This window comes from Hippopotamus amphibius, chromosome 17 (genome assembly GCF_030028045.1).
Source record: "Hippopotamus amphibius kiboko isolate mHipAmp2 chromosome 17, mHipAmp2.hap2, whole genome shotgun sequence".
Taxonomy (NCBI): domain Eukaryota; kingdom Metazoa; phylum Chordata; class Mammalia; order Artiodactyla; family Hippopotamidae; genus Hippopotamus; species Hippopotamus amphibius.
In genome coordinates, this window is record NC_080202.1 from 59,125,736 (window position 1) to 59,143,806 (window position 18,071).

The following is an 18,071-nucleotide window of genomic DNA, read 5'->3' on the forward strand; positions in this document are numbered from 1 at the left end:
TTGCTTGATTGACAGACGTTCTGTGCCTGTTACTGTAACACTTTGCATACCTGCTGGCGAGATCCCGCTCTGTCTTCAGCTCACCCAGAGTCACTTGTTTTAACAACTGTTTATGCCAGTTATATTTGTTGCAATAGTTTGATGTAACCAAATATCACACAAACTGATGAAATATGAGGGTGAAAAAGGAAAAGGAGTTTTGATGAAAGTTCAGTCAGCTGCTTTGCATAGATTTGCTAACGTTGCATTGCCAGATTTCTGTCGAGGAAGGCACAGCGGAGACTGCTGTCAAAGACTGGGCAACGAATCAGAAGAATTGAGATCGCTTCTGCTTTCAGACTTCTTCCCACCTCTTTAAGTCCTTACACCACTTCCAAGAAGCCATATCTGAAGACTGTAAATGAAATATCATGGGTATGATTTTTGCAAGATAGACGAAGCCGAACTTGATCAGCTGACCTAGATGCACTGAAATGGCTTCTGTGTCACATCATAGGACTGGCAAGTTTACGTACATTTATTTGCTTGAAATGAAAATTATTTGGGGAGGGGAGAGTCATCCCCTTGTCCACTTTTAAAAGTAACTAATGACCAGTTGGGTCACATCGGAAGAGAGAATATCTACTGTGTATATCTGGGTCCATGTGAACATGTCTTTAGTAGAAATTCCTGAGAGTAGGATTATACAATGGTTTGTGAATTTTCTATTTTTATAGAAATTCCCCAGTTGCCCTCTGTAAAGCTTGTACCAATTCGCAGTTTCACCAGCAGTGTCTGAGAAGGACACCCTCACCACTGTGGGGTTTTAGCAAACTTATTTATTTATTTATTTATTTATTTATTTATTTTATCAATAGGGATAGACAAAATGGTATTTTGTGAGTCTTTGGGGGGACATTCTCTTCTTATAAGTCAGCTTGGGCATCTTTACATATGTTTCAAAGCCATTTATATTTCCCTTTCTGTGAATCGTCTGTATCTTTCTATTATTTTTCTATTGTGTTCTTGGTCTTATTATTATCTTGGAGTTGCTTTTATATTGAAGAAATTATCTGTCATATTATCACAATTATTTTCTCAGCTTGTCAACTTTATGGTGCTTCTAACTAGTAGATTTTCATTTAATTTGTACTTATTTGAACTTAATTTTTCTTGAGTCATACTTTTTTTTAAATATACTTATTTATTATTTTTTGGCTGTGTTGGGTCCTCGTTGCTGCGCGCGGACTTTCTCTATTTGTGATGAGGGGGACTACTCTTCGTTGCGGTGCACGGGCTTCTCATTGCAGTGGCTTCTCTTGTTGTGGAGCATGGGCTCTAGGTGCATGGGCTTCAGTAGTTGTGTCACACGGGCTCAGTGGTTGTGGTTGGTGGGCTCTAGAGCGCAGGCTCAGTAGTTGTGGCGCACAGGCTTAGTTACTCTGTAGCATGTGGTATCTTCTTGGATCAGGGCACCAACCTGTGTCCCCTGCATTGGCAGGTGGATTCTTCACCACTGCACCACCAGGGAAGTCCCTCTTGAGGCATACTTAATGAAGTCTTCCTCATTCCAAGATGATGCAAAATAGTGTGTATTTTTTCTATGCCTTTGTTTCCATTTTTTCCCATTTAAACATTTGATGCATCCGGAATCCATTTTGCTATAAGTGAGGCAGAAATCAGGATTCATGTATTTCCAGATGGCTACTGGAAGCCTAATATCTAATTTGTTGAATAATACATCTTTTCTCCGTTGGTATGAAATGCCAACTATATTATTTACTAAATTAGAGAAAGTATCTATTTTTCATTTCTGGATTTTTCAGTCGTAAGGCAAGTAATGTGTCAGCCATTAGCCATATGTAGCTATTCAGCATATGAAATAGGGCTAGCCCAAATGCAGCCGTGCTGGGAATGTACAATACACACCAGATTTTGAAGATTTACTTAAAAAAATATATATACACACGTATGTGCACATATATATGTAAAATATCTCACTAGTAATTTTTTATTGCTAACATGTTGAAGTGGTAATATTTCGGATATATTGGGTAAAATAAAATACATTACTAAGGTTAGTTTCACCTGTTTCTTTTTACCGTATTTATTGTGGCTGTCAGAACATTCAAAATTGTATTTGTGGCTCACACTCTATTTTTATCGTACAGTGCTGCTCTAGCCTCCTCTGGTCCGTCTAGTCATGTCTAGACTGTTTCAGTGATTGGAATTTTGTTTTATTGTCTGTTAGTTCCCTTATATTCCTTTTCCTTTTCAAAAGTTTCTTGGTTATTCTTAGAGCCTGTTTCTCCATGCAAACCTTAGAATCAGCTTTCTTGTTTCCGTAACATCTTCTAGGTATTTTTATGGGGTTTGCTTCAACTTTACAGATTCATTTAGGCAGAAGTGACAGCTTTACGATGATGAGAGTGTCTATCTAAGGACAAGGTACATGACTTCACTTACTCAAGTCACTGATTATGTCTCTCGGTGGCACTTTCAGTTTTCTTCATCAAGATTTTGCACATTTCTCTTTGAGTGTATTCCTGGGTATTGCATTTCCTTTAGTTTCTGTCGTAAATGGAATCTTTTCTTTCATGCTATAGTCTGTCTGGCTAGTGTTTTTGCATAGGAAAATCATTGATTTTTCCAAACTATTTGTACTGAACTGCCAAAGGTGATACTCTTATTGATAGTTATTGTTCTTGAGGATTTTCTGACTCATGTATATACAGTAATGTCTTCATCAATAATTATGGTTTCCTTTTCTCCCCAATTTTTATACCTCTTATGTTTCATTTCTCTTTTTCCCTTTTGTCTTATTGCATTGATAACCCAGCTTTCCATTATCAGCTACATTGTCTGTCCCCTGTTTTCATTTCTATCCTTCCCCGCTTCCTGCTACTTACTCAATGAAAAATTTACATTTTATTTTGAACTCCTGAAGCATTAACCTGAGTGATGGGGCTACAAAAAGCCTATGGATACAATGAAATTCTGGAAAATGGCCCAAATAATTCAAAATATTTGACACTGAAATTGGAGCAAACGGGAAGTTCATTAACACAAGATTTTTTTTTTTTTTTTTTAAACAAAAAAATAGAGTAAAGTTGGCTTTACATTTGAGCAGTTCTTTTGGGAACACTAAAGTTTTGTTGTTATGCTGTTTCAAGAACATGCTGTCTGGGGGTTTTACAGCTGTTTTGCCATAGAGCCATCTCTTCTATAGGTTTATCTTTCATCATAAACTTGGGCCTTTCAGATCTAGCTGATGTTTCCTGCTTTGTTTAAGGAATAATGGAACCCAGCACTGTTCCAAGCCTGGTGGGGAAACAGAGGAGAAAGGGAGGTCTGTGTCCTCAAGAAATGTACAGACTCTCAGAGGAGACAAAGACCAGGCGCTTTGAGAGTTCCTTGGTGGTCCTGGTGGTTAGGATTCTAGGTGCTTCCACTGCTGGGGGCCCGGGTTCCGTCCCTGGTGAGGGAACTGTGATCCCGCAAGCCACATGGTGCAGCCAAAAAGCAAACAAAACTGTGCACTTAGAAGGGCAAGAGGCAGTTCAGGATCTCAGACAAACCGGAGGGAGATGGGGGTGTGCGTATTGCACAGAAGCGTGCTTGTGTTTGGGCATCTTTGAACGGAGCGGGGAGGTCAGTGACGAGTAGGGGGCCTGTAGGAAGTGTAGGACAGGGCTGCAGAGAGGAGAGGCGGTGCTGTCCAGGTCTGGGGGACGGCTTTACTGTCTGGGGGCCTCCTGATGGGGAAGGCAAGAAAGGCACGTGATGCGGGGCCTAGAACATGAGACAGGTCTCCTGTTCTCTCTGCAGCTGGAGGACAGAGTCAGTTATTAAGCAGGCCGATGTGATGAGAGCCTAAAAGGAACTCTAAGACTTCCGGTTAGAACCCGAAGGGACTCCAGGAGTCTTGGGCGCCAATCCTCAATAGATTCGGAAATCTCAGAACCGACCTCAGTGACTCCTCTAGAAAACCTTCTCTGATGATCTCACCGATTTCTGAACCTCTCATAGAACTTCTGTTTCTGTCCCCATCACGGGGTGCTTTTTAGATACTGCTTTTGTTTTGTATTCATTTGCATGCATGGACCGTAGATTCCTGGCGTGCAGAGACCATTTGTAATGTATCTTTGTCTCCCCTACAACTTCACGTTTGATGCTTTCAGAAGCCCCGCCATTTGGCAGAAATCTGATTATTGATTGGAAGCTAAAGATGAGAAGAGAGGTGTGGAGCATCTGCTGTGAGGAGTAAGTCATGAAGTTGGAGGCTGGGTGAGGACGCGGTTGTTAAGCAGGTTTCTGTGACTCAGATCTCTCTAGATCTGTTGTTTTGTCCAAGAGCAACCTACAGAATAGACGGGGCAGAGGGAAAGGGTGCGCAGAGGAGCAGAGCAGAGAAAGTGCATGTTTACTGCTTCCCCTTCACGGCCAGGCATCGTGAGCTATACAATGCACAGGTGATTTTATTTAAACCTTAGAACCATAGCCAATATCTGCTCCTATTTTATAGTTGGTGAAACCCAAGCTTGGAGGAGGTAAATAATGTTCCCAAAGCTAGATGGCTAAGAAAGAAAAATAGTGAAGCTGTGCACTGGACCCTGTTCTGTCTGACTCCAAAGCTCTAATCCTCTGTTTTCAGGACAGTGGGGATAATTTAGTGTTCACCTGGTAGGGCCAGCTTTGCAGAAGGTCGAATGAATGTGGGTCTAGTGTACCAGCAGAAGGAGCTTTGCAGCTGCTGTTATTGTCCCGGGTTGGGAGGGAATCCATGGAGGTGACCGTATGAACCACAAGGACCGAATCTAAAGGTGAAAGGGACTTGGTGGCCTCCGGGCAGACGGTCCACCCAGGATGGAAATCTTGGCTTCAACTTTTCTAACAGGCGGTCATCCTGCCCTCTATTTTTGGACAATTTTATGAACCAGAAACCTATTATTTCACAAGATGGAATATCCTGTTCTTGAACAATTTTAAGAGTAAGGTAGTCTTTTTTTTTTGGCCGAGCTGCGTGGCATGTGGGATTAGTTCCCTGACCAGGGATCGAACCCATGCCCCCTGCACTGGAAGCTTGGAGTCTTAACCACTGGACCACCAGGGAATTCCCAGTAAGGTAGTCCTTTTTTTTCTTTTTAATAAATTTATTTATTTATTTATTTATTTATTTATTGGCCGCATTGGGTCTTTGTTGCTGCACACGGGCTTTAGCTGTGGCGAGCGGGGGCTACTCTTTGTTGTGGTGCAGGGGCTCCTCATTGCCGTGGCTTCTCTTGTTGCGGAGCACGGGCCCTAGGCGCGTGGGCTTCAGTAGTTGTGGCACATGGGCTCAATAGTTGTGGCTCACGAGCTCTAGAGCGCAGGCTCAGTAGCTGTGGCGCACGGGCTTGGTTGCTCTGTGGCACGTGAGATCTTCCTGGAGCAGGGATGGAACCCGTGTCCCCTGCATTGGCATGCGGATTCTTAACCACTGCGCCACCTAGGAAGTCACAAGGTAGTCTTTTTATTTTTCTATTGAAATGAGATGAGAGAGTGGGACAAAGCAGAGGTGAGAAATGGATTCTAGAATCCTATTTGGCTCCCATGGATGGCTTTTTCTTATAAGGCACGTCAACTAAAAACTTTGCAACGTTTCCTCGGCATCATGCTTGCATCAGAGAGCTCTTCAGAGCACGTGTAACAGCCCCAGGTTCCCAAATAGGGAAGCGTCCCGCGTGGAGTTGCTGCTGAGTATCCCAGTCTTCGTGGTGGGAACAAGCTTTGCGGATGCCTCCTTGGAGGTCAGAGGAAATCTGCTGCTGCGGGGGAAATGACTTCTTTGCCTTTTTAATTCACGTGGGGTCTTCTTTTAAAGAAACACAATCCCAGGAGACTCCCAAAGACCTCCCAGCACCCAGTTCCTGCCCGCACTGCTGGCTTTAAGCTCGTGGCTAAAGGTGGGCTCCACGTGCTTGTTGAGAAATAGATGCTTGTGAGGAGTTTGCGTCTTTGATTTGTTTCTCTCCCTGAGGTTTTCCTGACTTCAGCAGTAACCTTCCTTTACCACAGGCTTTCTGCATCACTTGAGGGACAGAGGGCATTTTGCCAGCCGGGAAACATAGCTTAGGGAGTGACCCTTGGAGATGTCAGTGGCTTTTAGCAAACTCAGCAGAGCCTTTGCAGAGAAAAAACCAAGGGTGCAGAAGTATCTCAAATGCTAACCAGACTTAGAGCCTCCTTGAGCTGCAGTGAATATGTTTAAAGCAAATAAATCAGCCACTTGATGTGATTTTCTTCGACTTATCCTGGGCTTGAGTATCGAAGGGGCAAAAGCATCACCACCCTTGGAGTCCCTGGCCTTTTTTTTTTTTTTTTAAATTCTTTGACTTTTTTGGCAGACACTCACCAGATTGCAACTGGAATGGGAAAGTAAACACAAAAGGGGTTGTTAGATGCCCAGCGTAGGCAGAAAGCAGTTCAGTTCGTGATGCTTCCTTTAGTGACGGCGGTGGGTCTCAAAGTCTCAGGGAGGCAACACTCCAGAAGCCTGCGTCTGGAACATTATTGTACTCGCAAGTCAAGAAGAGAGAGCCATGCTGTGTACCTCAGAGGCTGACCAGGAAACCAGTGCAGTCAGAGTCTAAAACGTCTCTGGGGATGGCCGTCGCTGGGAGCCCTAGGGATTCCTGGGGTGGACCCTGCTCGGAGGGCCCCTGACCAGGCTGGTGACCATCTCTTCTTCGTGGTCTGTGCACCTCCCTCTCCCACCCTTTCCTGTTCCCTCAGAGTTGGTGTTGGAGCCACAGTCATGCTATTTATGCCATCTTGGGTGGTGGGAAGTGGCTTGGGGGGTCGTTGCAAGAGCAGAGCTCTGGGGTCAGATTGCCTGGCTTTTCTTTCCCAGCTCGTCCAAGATTCACCGTGGGTGTTCTTTTTGTTTTTTTTTTTAATCACTGTATGTGTATTCTTTTGTTTTTTTTAACTTGATTTTTAAAGTTTTTTAAAATCACTATCTGTTGATCCTTTTTTTTTTGACTTGATATTTTTAAATTTTCTTTTTCGGCTGCGTTGGGTCTTTGTTGCTGCGTGCAGGCTTTCTCTAGTTGTGGTGAGCGGGGGCTGCTCTTCGTTGCGGTGCACGGGCTTCTCGTTGTGCTGGCGTTGGCTCTACTGCAGGGTTCTGCAGTCCAGTTAGGTGAGAGGAGCCGCGACTCAGCTGCACCGAAAAGGGGCTTCAGCTCCCAGTGTGTCTTCTGGCCCTGCATCTACTTCGGGGTTGAAACACTTTGGCAAGTGGACTGTTCCGCTCCGAGTTCCTCTGTGGCCACAAGGAGGGCAGCTGAGTTGAGTTACTTCTTCTTAGGGGTGCCCTCAGGCTCTCCCCGTTCTCCTGCTGGCGCGATTTGCTGTTTGCTCAGCTCTGTTGCCTGGTGGGTTCTTCAGCACAGCTCTGTGGATGTTGGCTTGTGTTTCAGTGACTTGAGTGTTTCCCTTTGGTGAACCCCTTGCAGCCATCACTCCGAGGAAAGCCTGGGGCCTCCTTCCAGGCCTGCCGTGTTTTAGCTTTGTCCGTTTCCTTCTGAGATGTTGCAATAAAACTAAGGCAGCAGCCCAGAGGTGCTCCCTGATGGCCCCACTCCATCCCCGCCGGGAAGCACTGATCCCGGCTCTCGAGCTGGGTGTAAGCATCGCACCGTTCAGGCCTGAGTGTCCTTGTTCCTTCGCTTTAGGAACTTACGGAACAGCAGTAACCAGGCAGCGAAAGAACAAGGACTACTGCAGTATTTTAGCCAGAAGTTCAGTAGGACTCATCTCTGGTGCTCTAACCCTCATTTCTCACGTGCGTGTAGATACTTGTGAGTACGAGATGCTTCATCGCAGTTGGTGCCTTCCTCTGAACTTTTGATGCGTATTTCCATTTTCTGTCTGTGGAATTGTGCTAGGAAGTAGGCTGGGAGATGTTAAAGCTGGTGGGTGCGGTTTGTGACAGGACTGTCTGGAATGCTTCAGTCTCATCGGAGACCTGCCCACGCAAGGTGTGGTCCACGACCTCCACATGAGCATTACCTGGAGCTTGTCAGACATACAGAACCTGGAGCCCAGACCCTGCACCACTGAATCAGAATTGGGGTTTAACAAGATCTCGTGTGCTTTGGGTGCACCATTTAAAGGGCAAGACGCGCGACTGGAAAAGCGTTAGCGGATTTAAGCGAGATCTTCCAGGAGCAGTTACCATGCTCTCACTCCTTATACTTTGGGTGAGCTGTCAAGCATTCTGGAACCTCAGACGTGTGGGCTAGGGGTGGCCCAGGAAGGAAGCTAGAAGTGATAGGAAGGTGGGAAGGGTAGGTGTGTATGGGCTTTTTAAAGCAAAAGTCCCCAAAAGGGTCGCGCTATCTGAATCACGGTGTCTAAAGGAATGTGAGAAATTTAGGTCGGTTCAGGCCACTGCTAATACCCAAAAAGGTCTGGAGTCCATGCGTTGTGGGGTGGTGGCATTGGGAATTTACATGCACTGGAGATGCTTGGACTCAGGCAGGAACTGATTTTGGTGGCTTTTCCCCGGAGAGGCGGGATGCTCGGCCAGCATCCTGGTACAGCTTTTGGTGGAGGGAGTTACAGGAGCAGAGATGGATGTCGTGATCCTAACAGACCAAGTTGGCTGGAAGTAGAGAAGGGCTGCTGAACAGGTCACGCCGTGGCCTCTGGCTTCTGCCCGTGTCACCTCCACCTCAAGTCCACCAAGCCCTGTCCCCGCTCCGGGGCTGTGTGCCCGCTGCTCCCCCTGTGTTGGGCTTTGAGCAGCTCTGAGCGTGGCTGCCTCAGTGCACATCTCTCCTCCTCCCTGACCTCCCAGCAACTGGCAGCGTTCTCCCAGTTCGTGTCCTTCCTACGACTTGTCGCCATCTTTCATTACCTGGCTTATTTCTGTGTGTTTGTGTTTTGCTTCTTCCTCTTCTCTTTTTGAACTGAAACATCTTTTTAAAAAATTGAAGTATAGTTGATTTACAATGTTCTGTTAATTACTGCTGTACCGCAGTGTGTTTGGCTTCTTGACCAGCTGTCTCCCCAGCCAGAACGAGGCTCTTTGAGGACAGGCACTGTCAGGCTTGTTCCCAGCTGGGATGCCAGCACCTGGCACAGGGGCTGACGTCGTTAAGTGCGCAGGAAATATCTGCGGATGGAAGGAAGGAAACCCCTAGAGGCAGGTGAGGTGAGTGCTGCCCTGGGGATTACAGGTGGGGGCCCGGCCCCGGAAGCTGCGGGCATCTGGGTCCTCTGACTCCCTAGTGCTGCCTGTGCCTGCAGGCAGGAGGCTGGCCCCCATCGCTCCCAGCAGCCGTTCCAGCTAGAAAGCTGATGACGGTGGATAACCTTGGGGACTGACACTGTGTCAGCTCCTCCCTGGTGGCCCGGTGACTCACGGCCAGTTCTCATGCCCACAGCTCTGCGGGCGGGGAGGCCCCGGGAGCGGATACGGATGGGCTCCGTTTCCTGGGTACCTTCCGTCTCCACGGCAGCTGGCTCGCTGGTGGTGCTCTCCGGGCCATCTCAGCCACTCTATTGATTTACTGAATGAAGGCATTTATTCAGTTTGGGAGCTGTTGCCCTTTGGATCTCACCGCTATTGCGACGCTCATCTCCTCAAATTCATCGTTGCCTTGTGAGGGTTTCTGTTGAGCTGTTTCGTTTGTGTCTATTACATAAGGTGCTGGCACCTCGAGGGGGGAGGTCTCCCCCTAGCTTCCTGAGCCCTTCTGTCCGGGTACCGCAGGGAGCTGCTCTTGGCTTCTTCCTGTTCTCTGATGCTTCTGCAGGTGGTAAATCTAAATCTTGCTGCAGGCTCACTGCACCAGGGCCAGGGCCCGTTGTCCCACTCCCGCAGTGACGTACAGGACGGGCCTCGTCCCGCACGCACCAGGCCTCTGGGCCACACCCCTTGCCCTGTCCTGCTGGGTCGGCTTTCTCTTGCTCTGTAACAAGTTACCACTCATCGAGGGGCTTTCAGCAGCACCCAGGGTTCTGCAGGTCCGAAGCCTGGGCTGATGTGGCTGGGTTGTCTGCTGGGGTCTCACAAACGAAGCTCAAGACGGCTGGCTGCATCCTCACCTGGAGCTTGGATGCTCTTCTAAGCTGGTGGCTGCTGGCAGGACTCGGCTGGGCTGTAGGAGTGAGGTCTCTGTTCTCTTGCTGGCTGTCAGCAGGGGCCTCTCTCAGCCCCTCAAGGCCACCCATGTTCCCTCTCACGTGGCCTTTCCCACTTTTGAGCCAGCAGCGGCACAGCAGTGCAGTATCTGCAAAGCGCAGTCAGGTGAGGTCTGCCTGTCTCCATGCACCCCTCCTTCCTTTCTAATGGAGCCCCAGATTTGTTTGATCTCGTGAATGTGCCAGCTATAGATCCTCGAGCTGCCAGCCTCCCTTGCAGCTAGACCCATGTGATAGGGTTGGCGGAGGCCTTAAGGCATGGCTTTCCTTCTCATCTTCTCCTGACCCCTTCTCCTTCATGGACCAACACGGCCACACCCGGGGATGCAACACCCATCACCAAGGGCGACAGGGTGGGAAGCCAGAAGGAGCCTGGGTCTTCCTGGCAGTGTTGGAGCCACTGTACCCTGGCCTTCTTGCTGAGTGAGACCAATAAACCCTTTATGTGTTTAAGTCACTGCAGTAGGGTTATATGTTTCTTCTAACCTAATCTTAACTAGTTGTTTGAACTGTGCAAGGAAAAGAGGGATTCTATAATTTTTCTATTTTACGGTGAGCTCAGCTTCCCTGAAAAAAGGACAGGCTGAAGAAGGCTTGGAGGTATCCTTGGTGGGCCTCGTGTGTCCATGGTGGGCACGAGGGCTCCGCTGGAAGTCTCTGTGGCTGCTGGAGCGGAAGGAGTCAGGTTGAAGGAGCGGGTCGTGGTGTCCGGCAACCCACAGCTTCCCCTTCCTTCCTGCCCGACCTACCAGAGAGTCTGGTATTTATTTTCTGAGTTCTGGACAAAGAAAAAAAAAAATGTCTGACAAGAGGTCTGTCCAAAACCTCACGCTGGCAGCGGAGGCTGGGGGCAGGAGGCCAGGCAACTGAATGTGATGCCTGAAGTGACTTGCAGGGTGGCACACTGTCCTGTTTCTGGAGTCAGGTCCAGAGGCCCCGTGTGGCCTGCCTCTGGTTGATACGGTCTGGGAAGGGAGCCCCACGGACCCCAGGAAATAACCTGCGTTTGGCAAATAGAGAAGGACAAACGTAGACACAGAGACCTTTCCTTCTTAAGCTTCTCCGAGGGAGGTAACGGTGGAAAATAATTACGACGTCTCGGTTGGCCCAGGGCCCCTGCATGGAAGTGGGAGAGGGTATTGATTACCGCAACGGCTCTTTAAAGAGCTGGCTGTGTTTGCCCTCATGCCTCATGAGCGGGCAGCCTCTTTTCCGTCTTCATACTTATTGGGCTTTCAGTGGCAACGCACACAAATGCTGCTTCCTCCGGGTAAATATTAGGCTTGTGATTGGATGGGGAGGCCACGCACAGAGTCTGTGGGGTGGAAGGGCCGGGTGGGGGTGGAGGGGAGCCGTCTGTATGGTAATGGCCACACCTGGCCAGGCTCGGGGTCTGTCCTCCAGCCCCTCCTGCCCACCGGTTCTCCCCGTCCGCTTTCCTGAAGGGACCGGCCGTGACGGTCATCGCCCGCGGTGCAGGAGGAAGCGACGGCTGATCACCACAGAGCGTCCCTTTCTCTTCTACCCTGGCATACGCTTTTATACACTCGCTTAGGTCTGAGTGATTGAGATTGTTTTTTTTTTTTAAGCTCTTTATTGGAGTGTAATTGGTTTACACTGTTGTGCTGGTTTCTGCGGTACAACACAGTGAATCGGCTGTATGTATACATATATCCCCATATCCCTTCCCTCCCGCGACTCCCTCCCACCCTCCCTGTCCTGGCCCTCTAAGGCATCACCCATCATTGAGTTGATCTCCCTGTGCTATGCAGCAGCTTCCCACGAGCGATCTGTTTTACGTTTGGTGGTGTATCTATGTCAATGCTGCTTCTCTCTCACTTCGCCCCAGCTTCCCCTTTGCTCCCCCCCCCCCCCGCCCCGTGTCCTCGAGTCCTTTCTCTGCATCTGCCTCTTTATTCTTGCCCTGCCACTGGGTTCCTCGGTACCATTTTTTTTAGATTCCATGTATGTGCATTAGCATACGGTATCTGTTTTCCTCTTGCCGGCTTACTGGTGATTGAGGTTTTGCTGAAACTGTAACGAGTCCATTTCCCCCCTTCCCTGTTGTTTCCACTGCTGAGACGGTCCCCGTCATGGTGTTCGGTGTGATAATAGTGATGCTGGTGGCGACCGCAGCTAACATTGAGGGCTCACCGCATGCCGGGCGCCCTGCTCAACGCGCCGTGTAGTCCTTATTCTTGTTCTAGAGGGAAACTCCAGTCCCCGCAAGGATGCCCTTGAGTCGGAATTTCGGCTCCTTCATGCACACCGCAGATGCTTTGTAGATGAAATCTTTTCTCCCCAAATGGCTTCCCTGGAGGTCTGCAGACCCTCCACCGCCTCTGGCTCCTTTTCTTTGTACAAACTGTCAACCCGTTCGGGTGTTTTGTGCCCAGTTATGCTGGAGTGGCGGAGCCCATTCAGGGAGCCGTGGGCTCCTAACGGCAGTCCTCCTCCAGGATGGGGTGGGGGGGGGGGGCGGCGGTTCTCCTTCTGGGGAAGGAAGAGCCCGACCCCCAGGGGTGGCCCTGACACTCTGCTCCAGTCCAGGATGGACGCGAGCTGCTTGGAACCACGGCCCCTTTGCTCTCTGCTCCCATCGGAGCCAAACTTCCTCGAAGAGCTGTTGCTCACAAGGCCTGATGGCGGCCTCATGCTCGTGGTTTTTATGTTTGCTCTTCACCTGGGTGGAAGATAGGAGAAGACACATTCTCAGTCGGGGGGGTGTGGGAATAAAGGGCTGAGATTTTCGTTAAAATCAGGGGCCTCGTGCCAGTTTCTGTGGGAGTCAGAGCTCAACAGTCCACCCAGACCTCCTTTCCTACCCCCTGAGAAATAAACTGATTTTCAGAGATGGAGAGAAAACGAGAATGTGTGCGTGCATGCGTGCACGTGTGTGTGGAAGGGATGGCGAATACGCACCTTGATTGTTTCTGGAAGCAGATCCTAGAGGTAACTGGCTACCAAAAATCCCATTTTAACTCCAGCTCGCAGCCGTTCCCGAGCCTGTCCTGAGAGGTGGCCGTGGAAAGCGAGCCGTCCCTCTGTGTTTCATCGTCTCCCTCCTCCCACCCCGCCTTGGGTGAGCAAGGATTGATCAAAAAGCACAGAATGCGAGCAAACAAGAGGTCTGGGTGAGGTGGAGGCAGGACAGTAGGCTGTCGGTTATATCATCCAGCAGCGCAGGGCAGGCACTGCTGATGGCCAGCCTGTGTCTGCACCCTGGAGAGGCGGGTGGGGGTGGGGTGGGGGTGGGACTGAGTCCCAAGCATCCTGCGGAGGGGCAGTGGCAGAGGGAACACAGGGTAGAGCCCAATGGCCGGGCTCTGAGGATGCTGGGCCCCCTGAGGTGAGCTTGCCAGAGTCCTTTCAGGAGACACGCGCTTCCATTGGTTCTCTGCTTTGCTTTTGATCGGGAAGCTTCCTCTCCCCGCCTGGGGAGGTTAGAAGCCCTGCGTGACCCCAGCGCTCACAGTCCTTTGACTCAGGGCCCCCTGGATTGCTGTTCTCTGAGCTAATCCCCCGGTCGCCTTTTTAATAGGCATAGAGCGAGAGCCTTCCGGGGCAGATCCTGGTGTATTACAGCTGACTTAATTCTCATCAGCGAGTACGCCCTCAGCGAGATGTCAGAGCTGGGTTTTTCATGCAGATATTAAGCTGATGGGGCTGTGATACATTTTGTCTTATTAGTGGCTTCTCTTCTCTGCCTGTCTGGCGCTTCGACAACACGTATGCTCAGACTTTTCTTTGTTTCAGGCATAAAAGGGAAACCCTGTGTTAGTTGGATGTAGCGGGTCCTGAGTGTGGTCGCTTCTCACCAATGGGCTGTCACCTGTAATAAGCTCCTGTTTCCCAGCCCACATCAGTAGTACTGCAAATGTGAAGGTGAGAAAGTTGCGACCTCGAAAAACAGAACGTTGCGTGGAAGGCGGGGCCTCTGTGGACCTCACGCGGCCCTCGGCTCCGCCCACCCACCTGCACCCACAGGCCAGGTGTGGCTCTGGGTGGAGGCAGGTGGGCTGCTCTAGGGATGGCTAGGGGGATCTGACAGCCCATTAGTCATTTGCCTCCGTGTGACCTTAAGCCCGGCCAGTGGCCCTTCAATCTGTCACCTCCTTCCCTCCAGACATTTGTCCTGGTCTTAGAAATGGGGGAAAAAGACAAAAAACACCAAACAGCCAGGTTGCAGTGATGGGTCCAGACAGTTTCCTGCACTGAGCCCCAGGCTCTCTCTCCGTATTTACCTTCCCGGGGGCTCCCATCTAAATTCAATAACAGACACTTTCCCTTCCCACTCGCGCCTGTAGCTCATGGGGTTTCTTGGGCAACAGTTAATTTTCCAGGTATGCATTCGCTCCTACTACCAAATCCCAATATTGCTTTCCAGTCCCCCCGGAGAGCACATTAATCTCCTCTCCCGGTTCCCCTGCCCAGGGCAAGCAGGATACAGGTTAGAGGAGGGATGAGGCCGCCAGGAGGAGGGGGAGGAGGAGGGTGGGGGCGGAGGGAGAGGGGTCTGAATGATCTCAGTTGCCCCCTGAGAGGCAACAGCAACAAACAGCTGCGGGTGGAAAAGAACCCGGCAGGCAGAGGAGAGCGCTCCCCTTCGGTGTGTGGTCCAGGGGCCAGGAGGCAGTTAACCCTGGGTGTTAACCTCTCTCGTTGGTCTCTCATATCCCGTCAATGACTGTCTTTCCAGCCGGCTCTCTCATTAACCTGGGTTGGTTTGCTGGCCCCCTGCATCCACTCGGAAGGTGTATAGTGCAAATGGCCTCCTGTATCGTTCCACCAGCGGCTACATGATGGAGAAGGGCAGTCAGTACCTTTTGCCTGTGATGGGTTTGTGGGTTTTTTTTTTGTTTTTTTGTTTTCTTGCAAAAAGCTCTTTCCTCTGTGTTGGAGCTTTCCATGGTTGATTCTTTTTCTAGTTTGGGAAAGGATGCTTGTGATTTATCTCTCCTAAATTAGTCCACCTCTCTCAGTGGACACATCAATCCTTTGGCCTCCTTCCCGGGAGGGCACTCTGATGTGGAGACCAATTTGAGGACTTCCGTCATGATATATTTGTATCTGGGTCTTCCAAATAACAGACACACAGACACACAGACACACACACACACACATGCATGCTTATATATGCTCATTCATCTGGGCAGGGTGCTTTCTCTATAGTAAGAAGCTATAGTATCTAGCCGTAGCAGGTCTGTGAATATCTGGATATAATATCACCTTCAGAACGTTCACATCTTTCACACGTGGCTGTTTCCCCAGCTTCCCTGTGTGGTGGGGAGGGAGTTATCCACCAATGATCCTCAGGGAGAAACGCCCTTGCCTGAAAGCATGGGCGGGCTTGTGTGGGCATCACATTTTCCTCTGTTCAGACCCCGCCTGGAAGCGGGGGAGTCCGTCCTCAGAAGAGCTGGGCGTTCTTCCTCTCGAGAACCCGCTGGGTGTGGTGTTCCCACGAGGAGCCTCTGCCTGAGAAACCGCAGCCCTGCTACCCTCTGCCGTCAGAGGGGCCAGCGTCTGCCCCCCGCCCCGCCACGCCCTTGAGGGTCTAGAGGGGCTGCACTGCTGTCCTCTGCTGGGCTGTCACCCTGATCCGTCTGGGATGAAGCCCCACCTTGCAGCCAGAGGCTTTTTCCTCAAGGTGCACCATCTAAGTGTCTTGGAAAGTTAGGGTGGGGAGGAGGAGTAGCTGGTGCGATTCTCTCTTCATGGAGTGAGAGTTGATGTCTTCTTCTGGAGCTAGAAATTTGTAGATTTATAGAAGGTTGGGTGTAGAACCCGCCTTAGGGACCATCCGGCCTGAATCCCCTTGTTTCACGAACGAGAGTTGACGTATGTTAATAACAGAGCTCCCTGTCTGAACCAGTTTCAGCTCTTGGTGAGGGTGGGGGAGGGGGTGGGGATGACACGCCTGCCTCTTGCATCTTCCTTTCATCGTCCATCCTGCTTTCCTTTTCACCCATTCAGCCTCTCCCTCTCCTTTACGCTTTTATCCATCTCAGCATCTTTCCGTCCTCTCTTTCCTCCGGCTCCTGTTGGTGTGTCTCTGCCCTCCTTCCATCCTCACGCCCAAGTATCACCCTAATACTTTGCTCTGACGCCGAGTGACACGCTCAGTTTCTCCTCTCTGTTTCTTTTTTAATAAGATGATGGTCCTCTTGACGTTGTTGGTAATTAATAGTCTTAAGCTCGTTTCCTGGTGTTTGAGGAGGGTTTTAATTGCTTCGTTTCTGTCCTTAGGTCCCCCCGGAGGCCGTCCGCTCCCAGTGGTGAGTGGTTGATGGTCATTAGGAGTCTGACATAACCAGGGGCTCAAACAGGACCCCGGGGCTCATCCAAGGACCAAACATGGCCTTATGAGCCCCGTGTTTATAACTTCAGGCTAATTTGTTCCCATCAGACTAATTAGAGTATCAGCAGTGTCCTGCAGTGGCCGGGATCTATCCTGATTTGTCCCTTAGCACTTTCAAGTCACTTAGTCCAAAGGCCAGCAATGGAGGACCCCGGGCTTGCCTGAGTCCTCTTCCTGAGACAGGCTCACATGCCCTCTGGAATCGCCATGGGGCTGTGTGAGGAAAACCCACGTGTACTTTGAGGGGCCACCGCTGCCAGGCCCACCTTTGGACCTTCGGGGGCCTTGGAGCTTTGGTCTTTGTGGACCCCTTCTTCCACCAAAAAAAAAAAAGATGAAAAGTTATATTTTACAGCTATGTTGGTATAAAGATGAAAGTAATCCAGGCTGGATTCATTATTTTGTTTCATTATTATTCATTTGTTTCTTCTCATTTTAAAAGAAATTAAGACCTTTTGGGGAGCCCCTCAAAGTGGGTGCTGGGCCCCGCATTTCTTGTACCTAATGGATCAGTTGGCCCTGTGGCCACCACATGTCTCTTCCCCATGATGGCGGAGCCGAAGCCTCTGCCTGGCAGAACTTCTGGAACATGCCGCCACCTTGCCACGGTTTATTGATGAGACAGAAGATGCTAGGTTTGTTCCATGAAGTGGGGGCTTTGATGGAGAGTTTGTGCTACAAAGAAGTGGTAGACCACTACACCTTGTCCACATATACGGCTTCCGATTTAGTCATCGAAGGGAAAATTTAGACTCTAGACGTCTCAGGGTGACAGGGATGTTAAAAAGAGAGTTTTGTGCTACAGGGATGGTGGTAGGTGGAACCCCGAGATGGCCCCTGAGAGTTGCACCCCCAAGCGTGCGTGCCGTGGAGGCCCCTCCCCTCGGTGGGCTTTCACTCCCATTAGTTACCACTCAGGTTATCCATCGGTTGACTTCTAGTTCACCAACAGGGAGATTATCCTGGGGGGGGCCTGACCTAATCAGGTGAGCCCTTAAAAGGAGGGTCTCGGCCCTTCTTGAGGTCAGAGGGATATGAAGTGAGGCAGCGTCCCCTGCTGGCCTCGAAGAAGCCGACAGCCGTGCTGTGACTTGTCCGTGGTGGGGCTGCCTGCGGGTGGTCTCTGGTTGCGGGGAGGGGCCCCCAGCACCACCAGCAAGAACATGGGAACCTCCGTCCTTCATCCGCAAAAGACTGAATTCTGTCAACAACCAGCGCCCTTGAACAAGAGCCTCAGATGGGATCTCAGCCCTGGCCGGCCGTGATCTTGATTTTGTCCCGGTGACACTCTGAGCAAAGGGCCCATTTAAACCCCTTCCTGGGTCCTTGAACCGTGGAAACTGAAAGATGAGAAACCAGTGTTGCTTTCAGCCCTGAATTGGTGGTAATTTGCTGTGCGGCAGCGGAGACCTCCCGCGGGCCTGTGGTGCGTCTCAGCTTGGCTGTCTGCTCTGGGACTGAGGCTTGGAAAGAGAGAAAAGGGGAAGATGCTGGTCCCCACATACCCACAGCAGGAAGCAGAAAAAACATGCCTTAG

The 18,071-nt window shown here is 50.1% G+C and overlaps 1 protein-coding gene across 2 annotated transcripts in view; it reads left to right on the forward strand.

Moving 5' to 3' along the window:
* SLC39A11 (solute carrier family 39 member 11) overlaps positions 1-18,071 on the forward strand; it is a 336,039-nt gene that overhangs the window by 70,438 nt on the left and 247,530 nt on the right. The gene's annotated exons all lie outside the window — the stretch shown is intronic.